Genomic DNA, 27823 nt, shown 5'->3' with positions numbered 1-27823 from the left:
TCCCCTCTCTGGGATCAGCCCTAGAATGAGAGTTGGCTCCGGGGCCTGCATGGAGGCCGCCGCTGCCCTCACCAGGCTGAAAGGCTCTCTCTTCAGGGCAGACGAAGAGTGATTGATGACAAGGAGCACCCCTCTGCCTCTTCCCTCCTGCTTCTGCCCCCTGCTTTCCCTTCTCCAATCAAATGTTTCCCACATCCTTATTTGTGTTTACTTACAGAGTGTGATTTGTGGCATCTATTTGGTTGTGAATAGTCACCCCCTGACAGGGTGCCTTTCTTCTGAGCTGCTTTTCTGGGTGTGATTTAGTTGCCTTGAAAGGATTAAGGTTTCTTTGTGTACACTAAAATCAACATAGGCTTTTTCTAAGCTTTGCTTGGGAAACCATACACAAATAAGCATTTTAGTTGATGGCGGATTATTCCTTTGCCCCTTATTTCCATCAAAATGGCCTTTCTTTTCTCCTCCAGAGTTTCCCCTTAATGCCTTATGCTAATTCCTGTTGGTAACATGAATGACAAGAGAGGGAATCAATGCAAATCCAGGTGCTGCAGACTAGACTGACTGGTGTCCAGCACCCGCCCTCCTCCCTTGAGAGAAGGAGATTAAAGTGGGCAGGGAAGGGGGCGGGAAAGCTTGGGACAGTTTTGTTAAGGGGATTAGTATTCAAACTGCTAAACATCAGGAAAACAACTTCAAAAAGAGATTCATTGTGAAGCGATAACGTCAATAATTGCTTCGAAACAGGTGCAGAGTCTCTATATGTGCTTTTGGTTTTTGGTCTGTTTTTACTCTGGGCAGTGGCACTCTTTCCTGGATGAATGGTTGACAAGGCTTTCAAGAAATTGTCAGCTTCATGCGCCTTAAGTTCAAGTTCCCCTGCAAAGCAGCCGCAAGTCAGATCTCTCGTCTCTGTCCAGTCTTCTTAGCCAAGAGCAATAAAAAGCATTGTACGAAAAGGCAAATTTACACCAGGTAACGGACAGTGCTGGGAAAATCTTCAAAGCCTCAGTTTATTGAACAGTCTAACAAGCATGCAGAGGAGCTGACATGTGTATTTCTCTACCCCCAGATATTTAAAGCTACAAATCACCTCTCAGGCTCAGGAGTTCCACAATGCTGTGGCCTTAGAGAAGTGTGGCTTTAAGCTGCTGGTGAGATTATGCTGCGGAGCCCAGTGGCAGGCAGATTTGGGCCATAAAATTTCGCTGTGGGAGGGCAGTGCTAATCTCACAAACTGATTGTGGTGGAGGCTTAGGGGGGGCAGCTTTGATGTTGGGATGCTGGGGATGAAGCTCCAGGCTGAAGCAGCAGGGGCCATGGCTCAAGTCCCATCAATCTGTTTGTGAGCTGGAATAAGTCATTTAGCCTCTTTCGGTCAGAATTTTTATAGCAAAACCTCCTAGTCCTATGCTGATGTCTCTGGTTGAGACATTTTATACCGATTAGTTGGGAAGTGGGGAGGGGCTGAAACAGAGTAGGTAAAATAAGTGTGTTTTATGTCACTTCTGCCCATTGATTTTATTTTGACTTCTCTGTGTTGTAGAGTCCATCTAATTTAAAAGAGAGCTAGTAAGGTTTTTTTGTGTTTAGTGTTCCAAATCGTTCAAAATGCTTTTTATTTCTCATTTTGAAACAAATTAATCAAGCAGTATGTGCTTGAATGTACCCATGACGTGCCCAGTGAAAACTGAGCATAGCAAAAGAGGTGGGAAGATGAACCTGTAAATGGCAGGGCTTAGGGTTGTAGATATAAAAAAAAAAAATAGTTTAACTTTAATCAAGGTCATGGTTGCCTTATTTAATCTTTATGTGTTTAAATGTTTACAGGATGTTCATGTGAATTTTATGAATCCTTCTGTCTTTGTGACTCAGCCATCTGCCAAAGAAAAAATTAATTTTCCCAGTGAGACAGAGACACACAGAGAAAGGCTTTTTGTCCATGTTTAGCTGCCTGAACTGCTGTAGGAGCAATAGGACTTGTACCCAAAATTCTGAAGTTTTTATCCTTAAAAGGAACTCTCCAGTTAATTCACTGTGGCCAGCCAGCGTATATTACTCTTTCTTACTTACTGTCGGGCCTACTTCTTGGCGGTTTTGTCACTTTGATATCCAAACAGAAATGCAGAAAATGAGTACTTTGCTGCACGTGACCATCCTGCCAAGATAGTTAATCTCTTTTAAACTCAGAAATTGTTTCAGGGCAGAGCTACCTGAGGAGGAAAGAGAAGAAGGGAAGCCATATCTGGGAGGAAGGGGAACAGTAGTCACGTGTTCTCTGGAGTCCTCTGTTTATACACAGCCCAGGTGTGGGTCCACAGTCTAGGTTAGGGAAGGAGAAAGGGCCCCGAATTGCTGCCCGCTTCCTGCCACAGGGTCCCCTTTTCCAGGGTCTATCTTGCAGATAGATCCAAGGCAAGTTGTAGATGAGAAGTGGCCAGGAGTTGTATTTCACCCCATGACCTTCTCACCCCTTCTTTTCCCCTCACCTTTGTCTCACATTGTAGCTTCGGAGCCTTCTGGGGAAAGATCTCCTGAGCCAGTTGTTAGAGAGCAGAGCCTCAGTGAGCATCTCCGAAGTGCTGGGGTGGGGAATGATCCAGCTAGGGATCCAGCTCCCCCTGCTGTGAGCACCTAGTGTCTACTGAAATGTGCACAGCAAAGGAGCAGCCACCCACCCTCCTAGGTGGACTTCAGCTCACCTCCCCCAGGTCAGCCATGGAGAATTCTGGGGGACGCTCACTCACCATGATGAGTACCAGATGGAACACTGGGGTCACCTTGAGCTGTCTCCGAACAGGACTCTTTTTCCTCTTCCAGGCCCTATCGGGACTCCTAGTGGATACACCTGGCCTCTTTTTGGGGGTGATTTTTCACTGAGAGTTTCCATGGGACACAGGAGCCTTTAGGTTAGTGGGGCCTTTCAGTATTTCTGACAGTATGGTTTTATCGGCAGCATAGAAAAAAAAAGCCTGGCTAAAAAAATTGCTTAAGATTGAGGAGACAAGGTAAGAGAAAAGTTACTAGAGATACCGCTTGCTGTGATGAGGTTCAGTAACTGGGCACCTAATAAATTCTGTAATGGAGATAATCTCACTTCATTCATTAAGTTTAGACATGAAGGAGAATTCCTTGGTTTAGTGACCAAAAAACTAGGTTATATTACTACCAGGGCCACCATTGACTTAAGAAAAATCCTCTCGCTAAAATAAGTCTGTGCTTTTCATGTAAGTGAAAATAATGCCGTTGTTGACTGTGGTGGTTTCCTTAAATTTTTTTTTTTATTTAGAGTTTAAAAATCCAATAATAATGAATATATGGAGGCCGTCTTACATTTCCTTCTAGTGTCTCGAGTTTAGTTGTAAGGGGGACATGACGTAAAGCACTTTACCGATAGGTAGAAGAGTAAATAAATGGCCAATTTCAGCCTCTGTACGTTGGTTGCATTTTCGTAATGTCTTAAATCCTAGATAAGGGAAAGTTGAACTATCGCGTATTCTTTAATTTTCTTTCTCTCCACCTTTTTTGTACCCTTTAGAGCTTTTTCTTGGGTCTTTAGGAGATAGAGACGTCTGATGTGTGGAGAATTAAATACTATTGAAGGGTAATTAGTGCTTGATGGGAGACAAAGGCGTTATGAGTACTTACGAGTAGTTGAGTTCCGCCTCCTCCCCCACACTGCAAATGGTGTGCAATCAGCTCCCTTTGTTATGGTAATTGACCTTCCTATAGAAGCCAGGCTCTTACTTACAGAATTTGTTGTATAGAATTATTTCTTGAGAATTCTTGGAAACAGATGCCATGTACAGTTAGTGTGAAGCCACCAGTAAGGGTCTAAAAGTATTCCATGTTGTGAGAAAGCGTTTCCCCCTGGATTTTTTTTTTTTTCAACTGCTACCACCTGGTCTTTCTCTGACCTTAAGGATGAGTATGATGGAAAAATCCTGGGTAAATATTGGATCCCGTCACTGGAGTTTTAGTGAAGAGGGTGGAAGATATTCCGAACAAATTGATCTTGATGGTGTCTTTTGAGTAGAACCTTTACAGTGACGTCACTTTTCCAAGTAAGACCTAGCAAGCTGGAGCAGATTACAGATTATGGTGTAGCAGAATTCTTTCTTTAAGTCAGATAAACATTATTTTTGTTTACCTTTGAGCACACTGATAAAGCTTCTCTTATTTTATTGAATGATTCCTGCTGTACTCTAAAAGACCTTCCTCCATACTTGGCAATATTAGAGAGAAAGCTTGACTGTTGACCAGCTCTCCTTTTAATCCATTCGTATTCAGGGTTTTGTTTAGCCAATGACGTAATATTTAGTTGTCGCAAAAAGTAATACACACTCATAAGAGACAGTTGCAATTTAAAAAAACAAAAACAAAAACAAAAAACAAAACAGCGAATCAGCTCTGGAGAGTCTTTAATGGAAATCTTTAATGAGTGACAAAGGGCCTTCTCACTGGTAACACCTTCCACCTTCCACCTCAGGCCCAGAGTTTCCCACGTGGAGGAAGCCTGTGGCTCTCCCTTAGTCTCTGGATTATTTCTAGTTTCTGACAACTGCAGAAAATGTTGTTTTCTCTGAAAATGTATGTTTATTTAACTAGGTTTCTTTTTGCTTCACAATCTGGATTCCATTCAGTCAGTTACCACTCCAATTAACTAACAATTATTTAACATTAACAGTAATTACAGACGCCAGTTAAGCGCCTACAGATGTCAACTGTTAGCTTTGTACCTAATCACTCAATGAAATGGAGAAAGTTCAACAAACATCAATTAGCCAAGCAATTAGTATGAGTTAGGAAAGAGCATGTTATCAAGTGTGAGCTGATTCAATTTATTTTATTTTGGCAGTAAAACACACACAGGCAAGCGGCAGTAAGTTCCTCAGATAAGATAAAACGCCATTGTTTTGCAGCTTACATAAGAATTCTTTCCTTTCCTGTGCATAAGTCAAATATACTCTTGCCTGGAATTTACTTAACAAGCAAAATTTGTCTCAATTACTCAGAAAGCCTAGCAATGCTCAGCCTCAGGAAGCAACTTGGTGAATTATGAAGATGCTGTATAAGGAAATGTCAGAATATTGCAGCGGAGAAATGGCTGATTCCCACATGAGCAATTTCCTCCACGCGTTTTGGATTTTTCACCGGTTCCCTCCTGAACCTGTGGTGGAGCGAGCACAGCAGTGGTTTTATTAATGTCGTGGTGCCTGAACTTTGGCTCAGCTGTCTTTGATTGAGCCTGGGGCAGCCATCAAAGTATTCTACCGCTTGCCAGCCTATGCTTTAAAAAAGTAGAAACAGCTCTCTTTTAAAGACCCACTTCACGGATTCACCACACATATTCTGGGCCCATATGCAGAGGTTCTGCACCACTGGCCCGTGCCCCACCCCCAGCCTCCATAGACCTGACTTCCATCAGTGGCTGAGCATGCCTAGACTTACTGGGAGAGTGAGGCCCGGTTATGCAAGGTGGCCCATAAATTGGTATTTGGAGGTTCATTTTACCTCCAGGGGGAAAGCAGGCCATAATTGGCTGTGCCTCTGGTTCCCCTCTTAGAAATGATTTCTCACAAACTCCAGAAGCCTGTGGATAGAAGTGACAGGAGCCAGTCCTTTCAGTGTGCCTCTCAGCATTAGTTGAATCCAAGAGTTGAAACAAATATTCTGCCCCTGATATAGCTTAGATGAAGAGCCACCATGTCCCATGTGCTTTCCCTTGGTAAAAACTCTTTCCAGTGTTCAGCAGTACAGCAGACAGCCAACTATCATGGCTGGTTTTCAAGAAAGGTGTTTGCCCTTCTATGGCAGTTAATAGAGTCTCTTTTCGTCCGCTTGTGCACATTATGCTGCAGAGAGAGGTTCACGACAACAAAGGCCTCATATTAAGCGTCAGCCACGGACCGACACTTGTCCTTAGTCCTTGTCCTTATTCTGGGACCCAGGCCGAAGGAAAGGCGCCATCCTGGTAGTTAGCTGGGTAGAGGGCAGAGAGTAGAATCAGAACCACGGAATGCCTCTCGAAGTTTCAGTTTAGATGTGGTAGGTGGCATTTCCAGCCATCTCATTGGCCGGAACAAGTCTATAGGGCTTTTACCACCACGTGGTCCCCAGGTAGTTCATGTTCCCTGGTGGGGAGGAACTTTCCTTTATTGGTGGAGGTTCTCACCATCTTCTGGCATCCTAGGAGGTCCACCATTATTATCTAAGCATGTGTGGCCCAAATCATCACGGTCGCTGCATTGACCAGGGCTCGACTTGAGGCATTCTGATTTCCTCACGTATTCTCCATATTTCTACTCTTCCTGCCTATTCCTGTGCCTATAAGTGGACTGATCTTTTTCAGCCAGATTTTATTAGAAGTAACTTAGGATATTTAAGCGGGAGCATTTCCTTAGCAACCGGTGGCGTAAGCACGAGGCCCAGTTCTGTGCTGAGGTGGGAGGGGCGTGTTGATATGGGATAGTGTTCTGTGGGCGCGCCAATCCTCCCTGACCCTCGTAAACCTTCTCTTAGAAGGGAAGAGGTTGAGAGTACATCATTGCTTTTCTAAGAGTCCTTTTGAAGAGGGAAGCGTCTCAAGTGTGCCTGTTAATAGACTGATGCAGGAGGCGGTTATATTCGGATGCCTTTAAAAGCCACTTGGAAAACATTTTCCCCCTCTTATCCATCACCTTTCACATCTCTCAGCAGAGTAACACTAAAACCTAATTTTAGCCAAGATTACATCATTTTCTCATTATCTGTTTATAGCCGAGAAAGGCTTTTCCATAGTAAAGCTCTTCTCCCCGAAAGCCCAGCCACGTAATTCCTCCTGTTTTGTATTAATTTTTGATGTTCCAAGTGTGGACTGTCCTCTGCCAGGCTTCCTGGGTTCATCTCTTTAGGCTTCTTAATCCATAAACTTTTCCCGTAAATTTTATCCATGAACTTAGATTGATAAGAAGTCTTCTTTGGAAATCAGATCTGTCATCAGTTAAGTAAATGACGTCAATATTTATTCCATTTATTCCTTCAATTGGCTTAAAGTGGAAGCCATGTGGAAATTATTCTTTCATTCAACAAAGATTATTAAGCACTGAGTATGTAACAGATTTAAGAGGTACAGCAGTGAACAGATCACGTTAAACATGCAACCAGAAGAGTAAGTTTATACATATTTTTAAATTCGAAAAGAGATGTTTTAAATGGTGTAACAGGAAAGAAGCCACTTACTAATTTTTTTAAAATGGCCTTAAGACTTCATTAGGAGCAAGAGCTGATTGATCTAAGGTGAGTCTTGATAAGTCAGCAAATCAGAAATAGACCAGCCCTCAGTCGATTGCAGATGTCACCCTTTCAGAGAGCCACGGACGGCCAACTTGTGCTCACCATTAGACTAAAACCTACCTTTTTGCTTTTTCTATTTTAAAAACTGATGCTTTTGTTAAATTAGTTAATTGAGCTGATGGAAAGATTTGAGGGAGCACTGTGAAGTTCTTTGTCGCCTGTCAATAGGGCCTCTTTGTCATGTTTCCTCGGTTAGGTTTTGTTGCTATTTAATTTTGCCAGATTGGCTTACTACAAGGAGGCGATGAGCACTGCTTTTAGTAATAGAAGATCCAGGCTCAAATCGGAGGTGGGCTACTTGTAAACACCAGCAGATCATCCTTTAGACTCATTTTTCTCATTGGTAACATGAGAAAGCTGAATAGACTCCAAGATCATCAAGGTCTAAAGGCCAAAGTTTACTCATGAGTGTTCTAGCTCTTTTTAGAGACTGAAGCTTGTGCAGCAGGCTTACATTTTCCTAGGTAGTTGTGAACACTCGCCTTTGAAAGGAGTGCCGTGGCCAGTGCTGTGAGTTCAGTCCTGAACTTGTGAGCAAAAATAGGGCTGTATAAACCTCTCCCCTCTTCAGGAGATTCCATCTCTGTAAGAAAGATCTTAGAGGTAAGAGGGGGCTGAGTCCCCATTGGGGGAAGAGGGAAGAGCATGACTTCTACTGTTTGGGTCTTAGTTGTTAGGTATTAACCTTGGGAATAAGAATAACAAAGCGAGACCTCCTTCCCTGCTGGTCTGCATTTCAAGTGGTTTTAAAAGAGGCCTTTAACCTGCTGAATAAATGTTTGTAAAACCCCACCGAATAAAAACTTAAGTGCTGGGTTCCTCCATACTTAAGTGGAATGACTGGCCATTTCCTAAGCAGGAATTTTGCTACAGCTTAGATGAGGATGGGGTTAGATACTGAGAACAAGATCCTGCTTCAGAGCACCCAGGGGCAAGCTGCCAGGTGGCTGCTGCTTCTATGGAATGACTCCTTTTACCAATGTGAATTGAAATGAGGCTTAGATGGCCTATTCTAGATACTCTAGGGAATGTCACCACCTCGCCATCTGTCTTTAGCTGTCAGCATACTCTCATACACCAGGCAATTCATCGGAGGTCTGCTTCTTCCAGAGTTAATCTAGTCCTTCTTGACTAAGCAATCTTGCTTCCTACTTTTCTTTTGCCAGAAGATAATGATAATATCAACATGCCTTTTGCTGGATTTTAGCCTTCTTCATAGTCTTCTCATATCTGTTGGGGAAAGGTTTGTTTTAGAATAAAGAAAAAGAAGTGATATTTGGGGTATCTTGGTGTTCCCTAAGAGGTGGCACAAATTAAAATTGTCAGTGGATTTAATGAAGAGCCAGGTTAATTTTATTGTTACCAAATCCATCGTGTGTTTTTTTCGGAGAATTAGGTTTGTCTGGGCTGTCTCCTTTTCTGAGGTTGATAGCTGTGAAAAGGAAGAATGTCACTGATGAGACTGAGAATCTTAGAGACAAATTCCTGGATTAGATGCAGGGGCATTGCTGCTGTGTGCTTTGATCGCGTATTAGATTATAAACGAAATTTCGTGGGTTCGTATTTTGGAGTTGGCTGTAGGGGCCACATTGCTCTGTATAATGACCTCTCCCCAGGATGTGAGACATCAAAGCACTTTGATTTCTACGCCCATGGGAAGTAGAAACTCCTGACTTCAGTAGGCAGGCTGGTAGGCGGGCTGGGGATAACGAGCTAGAGGATGGCTCTCTCCAATTCTACTGTGGCCTAGAATATGGGTAACAGATATGTGCCCGAATGACTCATTACCCCTGTTTGGCTGGGTCCTCGCCCCCCAGAGCACACCTTGGGTCAGGCTGGAGTCTGGGTTCAGTGCTTTCCTCCTCAGGGCCTTCTGCATTGAGGAAAGTCAGCTCTTACACCTCCTCCTTCTGTGTTGGCTCCAGGACAAACTTGAAAACTGCCTACTCTAAGGGTTTTTTTGGCATTTTAAAAGTTAAGGCCGACTTTCTGAGCCTTCTCAGCATCCTGCCTCGTATCTTATCTTATTCAAATATCCTAATTGCTACTCAGGCTTCTCAGCTGCACATCATCCTAGCACTAACTGACAAAACAGACCTTCACCTGAGGGCCTCATTATGCTTTCTGCCTGTGCATCAGGCCAAAAATACCTCCACAATACCTGCTCGACATCCTGGGCTTCCAAGTGACAAACAAATAATTGGGTGAAACAAACCCTGGGCGCCGAGCAGCTGCCATTGGTGTCGGAGCACAGAGGAGTCTGCGGCAGTAACAGTCACGACGATGCCTGGTTCATGTCAGAGCAAATCTTTGAACAGTGGGTTGTGCTGACACCGGAGAATGACAGCCTTGGAGATGGCATGCTAGTTACTGCTGCAAGTAAGGCCTCTCATGTAGACCGTGACAAGCAGCTGTCATTTCTGCACAGGTGAGCAACTGACATCCTAGAACGGGGAGGGCGGGAGGCAGGCGGGCGGCTGTGCTTGGAGGGCAGGTAAGGCTGGACCTTGGAGAGAGGAGTCTCAAGTACTGGCGACCGTTTGCATTTGTGGCAAAAGCTGGCCTTAAAACACATGCGCACATGTGCGCGTGCACACGCACACACACACATACACACACATTCTATCTTTAATTCCTGTAGAATTCATCTGAGAAAGGGCTGTAGAAATACGATGTCAGCTTTTCGAGGACAGGACCAATGTCACATTACCAGTTCAGAGCCCAGCAGCCTTAAAGAACTCACTTAAAGAATTTTGCAGTTCGATTCTGTGCCCTCCTCTTCTTCTTGATGTGTCATGGCTTGAGTTTCCAGATCCAGTACTTAGTTTTAGTGGAAAAGACCAAGTCACCACTTAAGGAATGCATCAGCCAGAATTCAGGTGCAGGATTGGGTTTGGACCAACAACATCAGCATCCCCTGAGGAGTTGAGTTGCTCGATGTACAGAATCTCCTACAGAATTGGAAACTCAGGGTTTCCAGACTGGCCCAGCAGTCTGTTTGAACAAGCCTTTCAGGTGATTCTGATATAGAGGACCACTGGTCTAGATGCAAGGAAGGACATTTGGACAGTGAGGTTTTTGTAAATGTTCAGATGATACATGGATCACCCGGTGAAATCCGGACTCTTAGAAGAGGAAGTAGGTCTGTTCATTATTGCACAGCCTTTTTATTTTATGTTATTGTTTAATATCGGATGGACCAGATCTGTTGAAAGTAACGCTGTGGACCCACTGTTGGACTCAGTTATTCTCTTATCACAAATTTCTAATCCTTCCACTCTCTAGCCTTGTGAACAGGCCTACTACCCATGTCTAGGGTGGCTGGCAGATGCTAGGCCCATGTTAGGGCTGTATTATAGAGTGAAACTATCTGATCTAAATGGAGTTTAGAACCATGACCTTGAGCCAATGTTATACTATAACCAGCTGGGCTAACTTGCCCAACCACTTCTCAAAGACAAACTGTTCTGTTTAGTTCCTGGTTGGCAGATGCTACATCACAAATGCCCGCTCGCCATCTGTATGAAGGATTATCACAACATAAAACACACACATACTGAGCAAATGTGCTGTGATTGCCGGTAACTATTTTGTAAACAAAGTACTGTGTAAATTCTTTATTAAATTGCAATTGTCCAGGATTCATAGAATGGATAGCAATGTTTTGAAATATTTTTCCCTTCCATGTGAAATATAAAGTTTTAAGACTATAAAATTATACCTAAGTTGGGTTTTTCCAAAAAATTGTAGTACCCTAAGAAGTTCAAGCAAGTCACCTCAATATTAAAGCTTCTTTGGGTCTCCTTCAAGAACAGGCATCTCCCTAGACTGGATGTGTTAAACTAGTGGTTCTCAGACCTTAGCCTGCATCAGAATCGTCTGGACATGGATTGCTAGGCCCTATTCAGAGTTCCTGATTCAGTGAATATTGGGTGAGACGGGAGTTGGGAGGCTGGGGGAAAGGATTAAGAAGTACAAATTGGCAGTTAGAAAATAGTCACAGGTATGTAAAGTACAGCGTAGGGAATACAGTCCATGATGTAATAACTATGTGGGGTTAGGGAGATTCTAGACTTATTGGGAGATCACTTCATAAGTTATATAAGTATCCAACCACTATGCTGTACACCTTAAGCATAGTGAATGTCAACTGTAATTGAAAAATGTGTATTTTTTTTTTTAAAAGAAACATGCATTTGAGATCTAGAGTGATGTCAACAAGATGGCCAAGTAGGAGACCCCAGCTTTGTTCCCTGAAAGCAGATCAATAGTTAGACAGTGATCCACAAAAAAAAATCCAGCTCTGGGGGAGCCCTAGAGTCTACATAAGAAACTTGAACAACATAGTCAGACACTTGAGAATGACCACACTGGGGAAGGAAGAACAGTTTCACTTGGCCTACATCCTCCCGTCCCCTGAGCCAGCACTGCTCAGCACCGAGAGGGAGCTCCCCAGTTAGAAAGAGTTCCCCTCACAGGGGAAAGAGCGGCATGAGAGACATTTCCTCAGCCTTTGGGGACACCACACAAACGTCATGCTTTGGTTCACCACACATGTACAGGCAGCTAGGAACAAAGAGGAAAAGCTGGGCTGTCAACACCCAGTCATGCTGCCAGAGCTCTGTAGTACACAATGACCTGCTCTGCAGAGGCACCCAGCCATCCTGCACCCTCTGCCGACTTTATCAGCTTTGCCTCCCAGGAGGCCTTAAATGGCCTCAGTTTCCAAAAATCCACAGGTTATAAACATATTTAGAAATCCATAAATATTAGCAACATGAATGGACTCTTTATTGCGTGTTATTCTCTGCAATCTTTTGCTTGGCTGAAAAATACCTAACAATCAGCATAAACACAGGATCAATGCAGACTTGGGAAAAATTTTTTTTTTTTTTTTTTTTTACTATGAAGAAAATACGTAGAGACTACAAGGAAAAACTTTGATTTGTAACAAGTAATCAAGTGATGCTGATGCTTCTGGTCCCAGGGGCACACTTTGGGATTCATGTGTGTTAAAGCTTTCCAAATTTAAATGCCCTTTCCAATAACAAATATCTGAATTGAGAATCAGCAGAAAGTCATATAAAATGCATCTTTACATGTGAAATGAAATTTACATATGAAAGTGAACTCAGTTTCATAATGGACCCATATATCCTGATTAATTTTTAAAAAATGAAAATTGTCCAACTTAATTAAATATAGAGAGCAGTAGAATGAACGCTTATGTATATCCACTAGCCATATTCATCTTCATCAGGATTTTGCCACAGTTGTTTTTAGGTGATAGGATAGAGTGATATCTGTTTTTTCTTTATTGCTGGTTTTAAAGCACATGCCGTGCGTCGTGTTATTTCACCCCTCTATACTTCAGTGCACATCTTTTTTTAAAGGTATTTTCCTACATAACCACATTCTGTTATCAGACTAACAAAATATACAATGATTCCTCAGTATCATCTAATACCCATCTATAATCCTTTCTCCCTGATTACCTCACAAGTATCATTTTCATGATCTGTTCCCATCCGGATACACACCAGGGTCACACTTACTACGTATCTGTTATTATTTTAATAGAGAGCCATCCACACTCTCCCGGGCCTTTCATTCTTTTCAAGTCAGTGACTTGTTGAAGAAACCAAGTCAGCTGTTTTGTAGACGTTTCCACATTCTGGAAGCCCTTGTGGCATCGTTTAGTTTATTCCTCTGTCCCTCGTATTTCCTATAATGGGAATTTGGCCCTAGAGCCCTGACTAGATTCAGATTAGGCTTTTTGGCAAGAAAATGCCGTAAACTTTATGCAGAGAGCTTTATGTTGCCTCACATCCGTGTACCCACAATGCCTGGGTTGTCTCAGTTTTTGTAATGCCGGGATTGTCCGGTAAGCTCAGGTTGTGGTAACCTGCATTGTCAGGTTCCCTGTCAGCTTGCATCTCCTGGTCTGATTCGTTGGTGATGCCTGCCCGATCCAGCATTTCACCAGAGATGGCAGCAGGGTGACTTGTCTACTATTCCTCCACATTTATTGGCTGAAATTGTTCTCTACAACAGAGCTTTTCCTCATCAACTAAAGCTCTGTGGTGACCTTCAAATATAATCAAAAGAAAAGCAAGGGTAAATGTTTAATTCTTTCCTTTTAATTGTAAGCTATCAGAGCAAGAAGTTGGTGCCCCTCTAGGAATCTTATTACTATGTCTGTACCCTTCCGTTTGCACTTTTCTAACCCATGTTTTTAATCCTTTGAGCCTTTTCTTAAGTGGTTTGTGTTTATCAATGGAAGGAACAAGATGTCTAAAAATGAGAATGCTATCTGAAGGAGCAACATCAAATGAGATGATACATACGTGTGTGTGTGTGAATTTAAACTCAGACCTCTCCTTCACAGGTCTGCATTGCCACATCCTCCAGGAAGCCCTCCCACCTTCCCAAGACGCGAATACTTCCTGCATGCTGCCTTTCTTACTAGCATTATAGATTCTGCTCGCAATCTTTCCTACTTCTCTGCTTTCTCACCCCACCTTCCCCGTGGTGGCCAGTAGGGTGCTTTGCATAAAATAGGAACTCAATTTCTGTTTGTCGAACCTCAGTGAATTAAAGCGTAACATCCTATAAGGTATTTCAACCATTGGAATTTAGGTTATAACCAGAGGTTCTAAGGGACTTGATTAAAGAACATACGGAAAAGCTTCAGTCTTACTTGATCTAATCAACTCATTTGGCATTATTAGGTAATCTGATGATTCCAACTGGGCATTTTTCAGAAAAGTACTTACTAGGAGGCTGCCAACATGTATTGAGTGCCTGCAGCATGCCAGGGGTTTCCGTGTGCTGTTTGATTCAGAACGTAGCCTAGCCAAATAGGTATCTCACATGCACAAAAACTGTCCTATGAGTAGGAAGTGACAGCCAGTTTCTGTGTCCTAGCTCCTGATCTCCCAATCTCCTGCTCTTTCTACTTGTGCCACTCCAGCCTACGGTGGGCAGTGGGTTGGGGGTGGGGAGGGTTGGATTTGGTAAATGAAGAAATGCCTCCTGTTGTCAGCACTGAACTGTTTGCAGTGTAGGTAAAAGTACTGATTATGCAGTTCTAGCCTGAGGGAACTTGAAGGAGAGCAGAATGGGGAACAGCCTTACTTTGAGCATATGTCAGCTATATTTAGCCACTTAATTTCATAGAAGATTCAGTGTGATATTTAAACTTAACCTGTCACAAAACTAGATTTTATATGTTTATAGAATTGGAAAGTTGTATTGCTGATTAGTAAAAATTAAAATGGAAAAGCATTAAAGGACTTTTAAGTGATGAAACAGCAGTTACTATAACTGGGAATCTTAGTAAAGTTATTAAAACTTTTTTTTATTGTTTAGAACTAGTCACTTTATTTTTTAAAGCATCTTTGGTAGTATATCTGTTTCTGTGTGGCAGAGAGGGAAGATGGCTTTCGCAGTGGGATAGCACTCACCCCTAGTTAAGACTTTATTACTTTTTTTTTTTTAAGTAAAGCCAGATAGCCCAACCACGTTGAGCTTTCTGGTAGCAAACGTGCAAGAAATCCCTGTTATTCATCCATTTTCTGCGGCACTGTCTTCCTTGCAGAGCCTCCAGCCCTCACCCGGTCTGCTCATGTCTGCTGCTCTCTTTGGCCCATCAGCCTCATGGGCAGTGGTGCCTTTTTGGGCCAAGTATCACTGTTAAGCATCTTTTGTTCTAAAACCAAAAAAAAAAAAATGACACACAGAAATATTTGAACCTTAAGATGCCAGTTTTTTTCAGGGCATCCTTGCTGCCACTCACTTGCCAAGTCTTCTGTTCCACCCACTTGCCAACTGCCAACCTTGGGGACTGTTCCAGTGATCTTATTTCCTCCATTCCTGCTGCCGGGCAGATGAGTACTCTGGAAGACAAGCAGATTACTGGGCTGATGATTCTGTGCGCATTTGTACTCTAGCCTCAGCTGAAACTCATTCCCCCACCCCTCCCATTCCTTCCTTCACTCCTTGAGCAGTAATTGAAGCAACTGCCCTGTGCCGGCTCCCACCGCAGCTGCCTCACGCACAGCTCCGTGTGCCACCCCACCTCACCCCACCCCACCCGAGGCCTTTCAGGGGAAGACTGAGGTCCTCTGTGGGGACAGCTTCAGTGTCTTCTTCCCCACCCGGAAGGTCGCTTCCTCATGACCAAGAGGGTGCCAGGTCCTTCACCTTTGTCCCCTGGCAGGCCTCCACAGTTAGCCCGACTTCCATCCTGGGTCATCCCTTCAGTCTTTGCCCCCTCAGTCAAGCCTTTTCTTTTCTGGCTTTTTATTTCTTCCAGTCTCTTCAGAGTATCCTTAGTTTAAAAAACAAACAGCGTAATAACAAAACGACAAATAAAACAGCTCTAGCCCTGCTTCTCCTTTAGGTCATTAAAACAAAAAAAAACAAAACACAAGCAAATAAACCTTTTTTGATATCTTCTCTTGTCCCCTCTTCCTATAAAATACCTTGCATTTGCATATCTTCTGAGTGGCAATTAAGGTGACTGTGTTACTTACTGTCCAGACCAGGGCACTTTGGAAAGTGAAACAGACTGCTATTAATAATTACAGTGGGACAACAGGCCTAACCCTGGACTGCTGTGCAGACTGTCCATATGGTCACCTGACTGACTAAGTTCTTCCAGTTTGTTAAAGTACCTTAATCGCTAGTGATAGGAGTCAGCATTCACGGAGTGTTTAGCTATGAGCCAGGCTTTGTTCTAATCACTTTACATGGATTAACTCCTGGAATCCTCCTGGCACCTTTTTGAGATTAAATAGCATTATTAACATCATTTTGACTATGGGCAAACTGAGGCACAGAGAGGCTGAGCAAGCTGCCCAAGGTTATACACCTCCTTAAGTACTTTCTCCTCACTCCTAGCTTTATCAGCCCCCAGACATCAGTCAGGCAGTCCTATGTCCTCTGAGGTGTTAACAGAGTTTTCCAGCTGTCTGTCGAATTAGAAGGAATACACAGTGAAAACAAGATTATCACCTTCTAAAGAAAGTATTTGTTTAAAGTTGCTTACCCAGAAAGGGCTCCCTAACAAGAACAAAATACTTAATCCGTTTTTCAAAGAGCCAAAGGGGCCTGGATTAGAGCAAGTAGGGATTACCCTGTCATTATTATTCTCTAAAACACAAATTTTAAAAACAAACAAATGAAAAAGCCAGTTATACCCCAGAGGTGAAATTCCTGCTGGGGCTTTTTTCCTGCTGGTGTTTCTTATCTCACCATGTTCTCATCCCTGGAGGTAATTTAGGATGGTGACCCTTAAATGCTAGAGTTCGCTTGGTGAGCAGATATTAAGTGGTAAAGTTCTTGATCTTGCCTAGGAAATTGGCATTTTGTCATAGAAGAGAATTCAGTCCTTCCTTCTCTGGCCTGACATCCCATCTCCCCTTTTCTTCCTCTCGCTTTTGCTGCTCTACTCCCCCTGTTTAAAAAGCAGTCTGAAAGCCTTTCCTGCCAAAATCTGAATCCTAACCCCATGGAGTTTATTATAGGCAGATCCAAAGTTCAACATGAAGTTGTTTTTTTTTTTTTCCTCTCTCTCTTTTGTTGCCACCAGGCTGACAGAGGAGTTTATTGAAACTTAAACTTACTTTGTTTGCTCTAATATTCACCAGACTCTAGAGTTTAAGGAAGTGGTAAGTACTCCAGCTGCCTCGGGGAGTACTGTTAGGGTGTGAACATCAAGTCATTCACACTGGTCTCTAAGGCACTTCACAGAGGTCAGCAATCTGTTGGGATTAGGTAAGGGAGGGAGAAAGTGGCTGAGTTCAGAAAACCGCTCCAGAGCTTTACAGTGTCCTTCCCAGGCACTGTCTTCCCTTCCTCCGTGTTTCTGAAAGGTGTTGTGGAGAGGGAAGTGGTTGGTAGAGGTTTTCCTGTCCATGTTTTTTTAACACACACACGCATACACGCACGCACGCTGCTTCCAGCCCTGTTCCCTCTGGACAGGTACTCCCTTGATTTCTTTATCCTTACCACCAAAACTTCTTCCACAAGGAATCCCTCTCTCATCCTATTTCTTACCAGCCCGAGTTTGCCAACCATTTTAGAACTGGTTTCAAACCCAGCTTATTGCTCTACTTTATGAAGAGCTTTTCAATACTGAAGGAGTCAGTTCAAGCTCACTTTTCTCTGGGTAAAAGTGATAGGTCCCATCAGGTGATGATGACATGAAGTAACAGCTCATGCCTGATGAAGTGAAAGAATGATGAGAGATCAGGAAAGGAGTGTTTTTGAGGAAACATGAAAGTACAAAGGAAACAGCTATTAGACCTCTTCAATCTCATTACATGCATAAATCTGGATAATGTCAGTTGAAAACTAAAACCACTTGTACTTTTCAATATCCGGGATTTTTGAAACATTAAGTTATCTAATAACAATAAAATAATAAAATTATTATTATTAATAATAATAATAATAATAATGGCACCACCTGCTGAGGGCCACACAACTGACATGTGCTGGAGCCAGAATTTCATTCACATATCCATCCATCCATTGATTAATTGATCACCTACTTGTGTGAGAGATTGTGCTAGGAACAGTGGTCATTGAAACAGACGTGGCTTTGCTCTTAGCGGCTCATGGTCTCGTGGGGCAGATATTGACTCCAGGTCTGTTGGACCATGACTTACTTTCTCACTTTAATTTTTTCCATAAAAAGATTTGCTGAAAAATTGCAAACCTACAGAAAAAACGAAGAGTACAGAGAACGCCTGTTTACCCTTTACCTAGGTCAACCAACCCTTAACTTTTTGCCACTTTCGCTTTCTCTCCTCTTTCTCTCTCTCTCTGTTTAATTCTTTAGGGAAATCATTTCATAGTTAAAGATATCAAGATACTTAAGTATTCATCTCTTGCATTTTTCTACATAACCTCAATACCACACTCCGATTCCATATTTTATCTAAAGTTCGTATTGAACTTCCTTGATGGTTTCCAAAGTGTGCGTGTGTGCACGCCCATGTGTGTGTTTAATTTAAATAGTGGGCTTTTATTTTTCTTTTCTTTCATGGATCCAGAAACCAGTTGGGTCACACATTTGGTTATATGCTTTTAGCCTCTTGAAAGACAATCTAGCACTTCGTTGCCCATCCCCCACCACACACACCTTTAAAAATTTTTTAGGGGCACTGACTTTTTGAGGCATCAAGGCCAGTTTTCTGTAGGATATCCTACCTACATTGTGAATTTCCTCGTGGTGGCTTTCAACTTGTTACCCGATTACTTTTTAATTTTAAAAAACTTCCATTTTCTGTCTGCTTTTATACCACTTTAATTGATGAGTCCAATTTACCATTTCTTTTGGGCACGTGGAAGTAGCCGCTTTGGGAAGAGGCCACATGTGCAGTGTAACTGCAGGGAGAGGCAAGGGGCTTGGACATTTGGGTGCAGCATGTTCATTGTATTTTATGTGCTGTAAATAATTATGATTTAGATAGATGAGCTTTTGAAGCTCTGGATTCCACTGGAATTTAAAGATTCTCTTTCCCCTCTTTTTTGGGGGGAGAGGGGAGAGGGACATTAGTTTGTAGTTGCCAACAGCCCTGGAACTGGCGGATTGCTTAAGGCATAATCTTTTCATTAAAAAAGGATTTAACTAATTAGATTTGACTATCAAGCTGACAGGTTAATTGATAACAGGAATGGAGTTTAGGAACCCTTGAGGTGGTAGAGAGTGCCCATTACATTTAAATCATTATAGTGTCCACAGAAACATTACCTTTCACGATGATTTTTTTTTAAGGTTGTGTATGTATGTATCACCTTAATACCATTTTCAGATATTTTAAAGATCTGTAATGAGTTCACATGTTTTAGATCCAGCTCTTGTGGATTTAAGAGAGACAAAGTGTCAGATCCTTAAATATTGTCCTGTTCTTATTTTTGAAGATCCAAGAGGCATGGACATGTTTTATCATGTAACTTAGCTTTTACAAACTTTTATTTTAGTTCATTATTTAAATTAAGTACTTGTTCTAAAATAAATCTGAATGTCGTTGAAAACGAAAATAATTTAATTAAGTATCAGAATTAGAAGTACGATGTCCTAACGTGGGAAGTTGAAGTTAGGAGTTGAGAACATTGGATTTCTTAAATCACCTACAATGGGTGATGCTTTCTTTAGAAGGCACTTTTCCCTGATCTACCCTCAGTTGTGTTAAGGAGATTTTTCCCTTTGGAGCTCTTACTTGAAGTTTTTGTGTTTTGTTTTGTTTTGTTTTGTCATTTTTTTAAAAATTAAATTACTGAAGTGTACAATTCAGTAATATGTTATATGTATATTGCATTGTGTGTTCACCCTTAGTTCATACACATGCCCCCCCCCTCCCCTTCCAGGTTGAATGCTGAAAAGGACATTTTAGCACTTTTGGGTTCTAAGTTTCATGGTTATGGTACCAGGAGACATCAGGTAGGCTCCCCAAAGACTTTGAAGGTAGGATAGCTTATTGACCTCATCTTAGGTGCCCGAGGTTGCTTAGAGGCTTAGAGGCTCAGAGAGGCTGGGGGAACCTCCCCAAGGCCTGCGAGCTGGTGAATGTGCACCAGCATCTGGCAGGAGGACCCCGGAGCCTGCCTTGGTACCCGCGCTGCTGAAGGACAGCTTGCTTCCCTTTGATTCGGCAGGCACTTACGTGGATGCTGTATAGATTCCCTGCACAAAGTGCTTTGGGGCATTTAAAGGAAATAAAAGGCTATTTTGTTCCCCAGAGAAACTGTGTTTTAATTTACCTTTCTGAGTTGTAGAGAAAAATACTCAGGTAGCCTCACTTTTATTTGTATCTTCAATAAAAGAAGAATATCTTTTGATTCGAGTTTTAATTTACAACTTATTGACTGCATGTTCAAAGTTAATGTGTTAGGAGCCATCATCTAGAAAATAAAATTCAAAAATAAAGATCAGGTCCTCCTGAAACTAATATTTTGTTTATAAACATTCTAAATATATACCTAGGCTACTTATTTTATAGAGGGAAATATACCAGTGATTTTGGGGAGCATATACCTTTGGATATTTTCAGTTATTTTCAAATGTGCTGATCAGAGATTTGATTCCATATTTGGTTTATAACTCTGTGGGTATGGAAAGCTAATATCGTAACTGGATTCTCTGTGTATAGTAAGCTTAACCAAAAGCAAGGCCTCTGGGGAAGTAAAACATCTTTCTGTTTTGGAAGGAAGAATGGTTTCATTTCCATCCTGAAATTCTTCGTTAGGTGCTAAAGTTGTGACCTGCGGCTAAAACTCGATTGATAAGATTTTAATCTAGATGGCTCATTTTCAACAATCTCATGCACTAAACAATTTACTGCCTCCATTACATGATGACTTATTGCTGATTTTTTGGAGGCTAGGTGGTGAGAAATACGACCATGTTAAACTGTTGATTGCAGGACATCTGTGTTTCAGAAACAAAATGTGTGTGTGAGGGTGAGTAATGGGGAGAATATATGTCTTAGGAATGAAATATGTCTACTCAAACTGTAATTTATAGATCTTTTGAGAAAGAGAACAAGGAGGTTGGGCCTTTTGGTGAGACAGAGAAATGACCCTTCCCTCCAAGACTTAGACCAAATTAAATCGGACTTGGAAAAAGGTTTACCCTTTTTCTCCGGGGTAAATGCTGGGAGTGAGTGCCCTGGCTCAACGTGACGGGAGGTCCATTGTTAGCATCTTAAAAGCCTATTTGAAATGTCATCAGTTTGGAACATTCCACTGGCAATGACTATTACACCTCGTTTTAAAAGGATGCCTTGGGTAGAATGGAAATTATAGTGGCAGGCCCTTAATCCTTTATAATAAGGGCAACCTTTTAAGAGAATTATGTCATAAGAATGAAGGAGATTTGGGAGCAATTCTGTCGACTCCATGTTCTATTGTGACTGTCAATACCAAGTGTATTTTTAATTCTGCCAGCTGCCTGAGGATTTTCCTTTTAGCAAACTTACATGATGAATGATAAAGCAGTGGCATTGCAGGAGAGTCCTAAATCTGTTGCTGGTAGGGAGTGATGTCTCTGACTTAAGAATTTTGAGAGCTCAGCCAAGACTTAAGGTTCCTCTGTGTGTTTGGTGTCATTTGGTACAGGTAGAGAATTTGAAAGCTCAGAAGTAGCCTCATTGCCCCCATTAGAGATAATAACCAAATTTAATAAACACACGATGTTGCTGTTGATTATGCTCAACCTTAAATAAAGCATCTGGGAGAAGGAAGGGGTATGACCAGGTTGGTTTTTTTTTTTAGGAGACAGGATTTACATTGTTTAATTTTAGAGTGTGAATTTGTGAATTTTGAAATTTTTCACATTTTAAGAAAAGATTGGAAATATAATGGAAGATATTTAATGCCACTTCTCAACACTTTGGAAGATTTTACTTAGAGACAATGGGTGTGTTTGTCAGAAACCCTTATTTTCTCAAAAGAAATATTCAAAGAATATTTTGGTATCATACTATATATATGTATTTGAATGGAAAATGGTATTTTCTCAAAAATAATTACATCATTGACTCATTTCCCATTATTTGAATAAGTGAATTGCTATATGGAAATATACTAAACAACTTTTGAATAATCTGTCAACATACATATAGTCAGTTTTTTGGTATGTCGACATATCTTATCAAAATGGTATCTGGTGTTGGTTGGCCTTAAATTTCTATGGCTTAAAATACTAACAGTCGGAAGAAAATAAACAAAGACAAGCACACAACACTCAGTGAGCAAAAATGCCATGGTGCAGACGGAACCTTCTATAATACTGTATCCCAGAAATTTTGAGAAGATAAAATCTTAAGCGTTAAGAAATCCAGAGGCCCTGTCCAGCTTATTGCTGTTGAAGCTCCCCAATACCCTTTAATCCCCCAGTTTAGAGGATCATATTGTCAAGTCAGAGAGGCTTAAACACAGTGGCATCTTCTGGAACCCGAGTGACCTGTATTGAGAGTGGATCTTGTGCTTTTGTTCTTTTGAGAAGCAGGTGTAAAGGATAACAGGCTGGATTATCTTATAAAAGCATCTAAAAGCCAATCCTCCTTCCCCTTTCCCCTTCCTCTCAGCTTTTGTATATGGTCTTTGATCAGGTAATTCTCAGGGCAGGGCTTGTGAAGGCTTAGGCAGACATTGGTTTCAGTTCTCCAGCCAGCTTTAAGTCCTCTCCCTCCTCCTCAATTAGCACTAATGAACGTGTAGACCTTGCGAAAGCCGAGGATCCACATTGTTGCCCAGTGACTCCTTTCCTAAACTGTGCAGTCTAAGGGGAGAAAGGTTATTTCCACCCCACCTGTGGGAGTACAAAGGTAGCTTTCCGATTCTGAACAGATCAGACCTTCCCTCCAGGCCAGCACAGGGGAACCTGTACATTTATTCCAAGATAACAGTAATTGTACCCGCGTGTATTCAAATTTCTGTCGTAGCAAGCAAAAGGGGCACAGCCAGGTGTGTTATAGCCTGAAAAGGCTGTTTATTACAAGCTGTTTGTAAAACTTAAGTTTCAGAGATTAACAGTTTGTCTCAAGACAAAAGAACTTTCTCAATCATCTAACTCTTCCTAAGATAATGTGCTTTGGTTTTATAAGACCAGGCTAGTGTTAAATATCAGACCTGGCCTAACAAGTTAAAACCCTACGCCTGAGCATGTGCTCACCTCAGCGGTCTCCTGCCTTAGTGACAGCCTGAAATTTGAAGGAGGGCTCAGACGGCGCCTCTGCTGGGTTGACTAGCACAGGAGTGCCTGGAATGATTCCATTACCAGTTTACACAATTCAGGCTGTCAGGTGTATCTGTCGTTTTGTAAACTGTGACTTGAGAAAGGCAAACTCCTAAAAGCAGTTATTAATTTGTTCCAGAGATGGTAGCTAATCATTAAAAAAGAAAAAGAAAAAAAAATTTTAAAAAATCAAATTATCAAAGCAGTATACTGGGACTAATAAAGGAGAGAAATGTGAGGGGTTTTATTAACTCACTTGCTTCCTTTCCCTGTGGGGAACTAGCCCCTTCAACCAGGGTAAAGTTCCTTGGAGGCAGGAACCTTGCACACGGGGAGGAACTTCGACTGTGAGACCAGAGGATGGGGCTCCCGCTTTACCTAGTTTGCTCCCGATTCAGTCTTTAAGACTGATTTCGTCTTTATAGTGGGATTAGCTGATGTAGTTGTTTATAACTCATAAATTTTCATGATTTCCTTCCTGAACAAATTCAGAAGTGGATGACAGAAATTTTATATGAATATTGCTTTTTTGGCAAAGTTTTTAAAAAAGACTGGTAATCAGAATCTGGTCTATAAGAAAATTAAAACAAAAATATACTGTGTTTTTAAATATTTTCCCTCATGTTTTGAAGACTCTTTTTTCCCGTTAGCTTTCTTAAACCATCTCACAAAATAGCACTTGTCCAAACTGCTCGTATAACTTAAGGGAAAACTTACATATATAAACAATTAAAGGTTTTTGTTTGCTTTGTGATACTGTCCTGAAATTTAGATCTTAATTGCTGTGTCTGAGACTTTAAAAGCAGTTACGTTTTTAAAATCCTTTATGCCAGCCAAAGTCAGAAAAGAATCCTGAATTTATCCTTACTTAGAAATTTAAGATTACTGTGGTTTTTGGCATGCAGGACCATCTTGTTGAAAAAGTAGATTAGAAAGACCCTCATGAGGGTCTTAGAGGGTTAAACTGAGTCCATCCAGGCAGAGCATAGTTGAATTCAAAACCTGTCTAGAAGCAGCTCTGTGCAAGATGTGTCTTTGACGATTTCCCTTCCCAATTGGTAATTTTACCAGAGAAGAGAAATTCACATTTTACATTTTTTGTGTGGCCTGAACAAGGAGTGCGGAGGCATTTTACATTCTTAACTGATCCATTAATTTTTTTCCTCCACAGATTGTTTCCTCAACAATGCTCCCTGATTAAAAGCAATTTCTGTCCCGGTTTTTCCCTGAACTGCTCCTTCTCCCAAGCGGCTGGCATGAAAGGGAAACCCAAGCACAGCCTCAGGGTAGGCTTAGCAGCTGGGAGGAGCCACTCTGTTCTTTGTTAAGGCCAAGCCTGCTGAGCACTCAAGAACAGGGATTTACAAAATAGGGCAAAAATGATGGCCACACTTTCCATCGCTTTTCTGTTTCTCCTGGTGCTCTCAGGATCGTTGTAACCTCCGAGGTGGGTATGGAGATCCGTGCAGACTTTACTACATGCACCACCGACGGTTAACGTACCGCAGCGCCTTCCGCCTTCGCCCCTCCACCACTCCCTTCCCTGGTTCCTTCCTGGTCAGACCAGCACCCTGAAGCCCTCAGTTCCGGCCCACGTCAGACCCCGCCCCCCATTTCTCCCTCCAGGGGCCTCTTTTCCACACCTCATGGTGCCCAGTTCCTGTTGCCTGCTTAAAATTCCCTGGGGGCTTCCAAGCTCTCTTAGAGAATTTAGCATTAAACTCTAGTTTTCATTTTAACCAATCTTCCCAATAAGTTGTGAGATCTTTCAGGGCAGTGTCCAGGTCTCACACTTCAGTGAATCCCTCTGTTTCAGACTGAAACCTGGCAGTCAGTCAGCAGTTGTTGAATTGTCGAATTATTATTTCCATGCTGTGGATAATGAACCTGGGGGAATTAGGAGACTTTGAAAACTTCTGAAATGGGTAAAGGCTAGGCCTCGAGAACCCTTCTCTTTCAGAGGTTAAGATGAGAAGTTGAAACTTTGTAATTGGATGAACTATGTAAACGCAATGCCGTGAACTTTTAATTACCTCTTACTGTAGATCAGATGGCCCTATTTGCCCATTATTAAACAAGAACCAGTAATAAGAAAACCAAGTCTTTTTTATTGAGATAGACTTCACATACCATGAAATTCACTTTTTTAAGGTGAACAGTTCAGTGGTTATTTTTGGTGTATTCACAAAGGTATGCAACTATCACCACAGTCAATTTTAGAACAGTTTCATTACCCCCAAAAAGAAACCTAGTGCCCGCCCCCCCCAAATCCTCCCACGTTCCTCAGCCTTGGGCAACCACTAATCTATTTTCTGTCTCTATAGATATCTCTATTCCAGACTTTTTATGAATAGAACCATACAGTTTGTAGTCTTCTGTGACTGATTTCTTTCATCTAGCACAATGTGTTTAAGGTTTATCCATGTTATAACATGTATAAGTATTACATTTTTTTATTGCCAAATAGTATTTATTGTGTAGGTATGCCACGTTTTATTGATTGATTCATCAGATGATACACTTTTTTCTGTTTTTGGCTAGTATGAATAATGTTCCTATGAATACTCATACACAAGTTTTTACGTGGACATGTTTTCATTTCTCTCAGGTATGTACCTAGGAGGGGCTTGTGGGTCATATGGTTACTCTGTGTCTGGCCTTTTGAGGAACTGCCAGACGGTTTTTCCAAAGCAGCTGTACCATTTTTCATTCCCACCGACATTGTATGAGGACTCCAATTCTTCTATGTTCTTATCAACACTTGTTATTGTCTGCCTGATTATAGTACAGCCATCCTAGTGGGTGTTATGTGGTATTTCATTGTAGTTTTGATCGAGTGTAATAATTCTTTATATATTGTGGATCCTAAACCCTTATCATATGTATGATTTGCAAATATTTTCTCCCATTCTGTGGGTTGTCTTTTCACTATCTTAATAATGTCTTGAAGTACTTTTTTTTGTTTTAGGCAAAACTGACCGAACATTGATCACTCAGTTTATTCTACGTTTCTTTGATTATTAATTCCAAATGACTATCACAAAGGCATTCTATTCCCCTCCTCCTCTCTTTTCCCCTCCTTCCCTGTCCTCCTCCTCCTTTTTCTTCTTTACTTTTTATTTGGAAATAATCTCAAACAGGAGGATAGCAAAAATAAGAATAGTACAAAATCCATATGTCGTCTACTCAGATCCATCTCTTAATTTTTTGTTCCAATTAATTTATCATTTTTAGTTCTTTTTCTCCCTGCGTCCTTCCCTCCCTGTGCGTGTGTGTGCGTGCGTGTGTGTGCATGCTCATGTACACACACGAGTAAGCCTTTTATTCTGAACCAGTCGAGGGTAGCTACATAAATCATGTTCTTTTAATGCTACACAATTCACTTAATATTTCCTAAGAATAGGGAGAGTCTCTTAGAGAACCACAGTACAATTAGCAACTTCAGTAAATTTGACATTAATGTGATACTCTTGTCTAATCGACTCTTCATAATCCAGTTTTGTCAATTGATATAATGTCCTTTATGGCATTTTTTTCCCTGATGGATCCAGTCTAGGATCAGGTGTCCTGTCTGAGTAAGAAAATGAATATATATAAGTATATTTCCTAAACACAAATCTATACTCATACTTTTGAACTTTGTTTACCAGAATTTGTAGCTGACCTCACCTGCCCCACCTCGCCCTTAGGACTCCTCACGTGTAGTAGGGCTTTCCTGAGCCCTTGCCCAGAGGAAAGTCAGGGGTGGGGTGGGCAGTGGGGTGTTGGAGGCTAGACTGGACCAGATTGCCTTTTGAGAGAGAGACAGAGACTCCTGGGATGACCTGCAGACATCATGGACATGTAGCCACGTCCGTCTCTTCACAGCAGTGCTTTTTGTCCAGACCCCATCTCCCCACAGTGGGATCTGCTCCTGAAAGGTGTGCTTTCTCCTAACAGAAACACTGGGGGGTAGGGGAGGGCGGGAGGTCAGCTTAAATTCTCTATCCACTGGCCTGTTGACTCATCCTGTTCACTTGCCTCACTTAGCCCACCTCGCGTTTTCCCTGATGAGGAAGCCTGGGCAGGCCCAGCAGTCCCTTTAACTCCCCCTGGTCATATTATATGCATCACCAGATTCCAAACCCTGAATTCCAGCAGTTCTGTTCTAGGAAGATACAGAGAAAATATGCACTATTTTCAAAAACCAGTGCAAAACTATTTAGAGTAAATTACGAATCACACTGAATTGTATTATGCGTTATAGTTTTCATGGTGCCTTCTTGTTTCTTTATGTTATTATTAAGTTTATTTATAGTATTCTGGTCTCATAACAAACCCTTGAAGCAGACATGGCATGTGTGATCTCAATTTTTGTCCCAGAGGAAACTGTTTTAGGAGCCAGGCTGCTGAGCAGTGGTGGAGGCAGGCCTCACACCCGGCTTCTCTGATTTCTCATCTTAGGCCATTTCCACAGCGCTGCACACCCTAATCACTTCATTAATTAGAACTCAGTGTTGCGGGTTTGGTAGGAATTGGTTTATGCACCATTCAAGAATAATAAACACACCCTAGATTTTTAATGATCTGAGACAGCGAAGTATATAAAAAGGTTCACCTCCTGAACATTTAATTCTGCAAGGGAGGGGCTGAGAAAGCTGTGTCTGCAGAGGTAATACCAGCTTAGACAGGCTGTTTCTCAGGACTCTCAGAGACTTAAGCGCTTTGGGTGTTTAATAATCACAGTTTACATCACTCCGA

At 41.8% G+C, this 27823-nt stretch overlaps 1 protein-coding gene and 1 long non-coding RNA gene across 2 annotated transcripts in view; one reads left to right on the top strand and one right to left on the bottom strand.

The window, feature by feature from the left end:
• Nucleotides 1-27823, top strand: part of AUTS2 (activator of transcription and developmental regulator AUTS2) — a 1077358-nt gene that overhangs the window by 998507 nt on the left and 51028 nt on the right.
• LOC120591701 (uncharacterized) lies at nucleotides 14820-15723 on the bottom strand. The gene is made up of 2 exons (XR_005649956.1): nucleotides 15538-15723; nucleotides 14820-15230 (listed from the first exon to the last, which is right to left on the bottom strand). It is a non-coding gene; the product is annotated as an uncharacterized LOC120591701 (long non-coding RNA).

This window comes from Pteropus medius, unplaced genomic scaffold, assembly GCF_902729225.1.
Source record: "Pteropus medius unplaced genomic scaffold, Ma_sr-lr_union100, whole genome shotgun sequence".
Classification (NCBI taxonomy): Eukaryota; Metazoa; Chordata; class Mammalia; order Chiroptera; family Pteropodidae; genus Pteropus; species Pteropus medius.
Note: the sequence above shows the minus strand (reverse complement) of the source record. Positions and strands in the feature narration are given on the sequence as shown.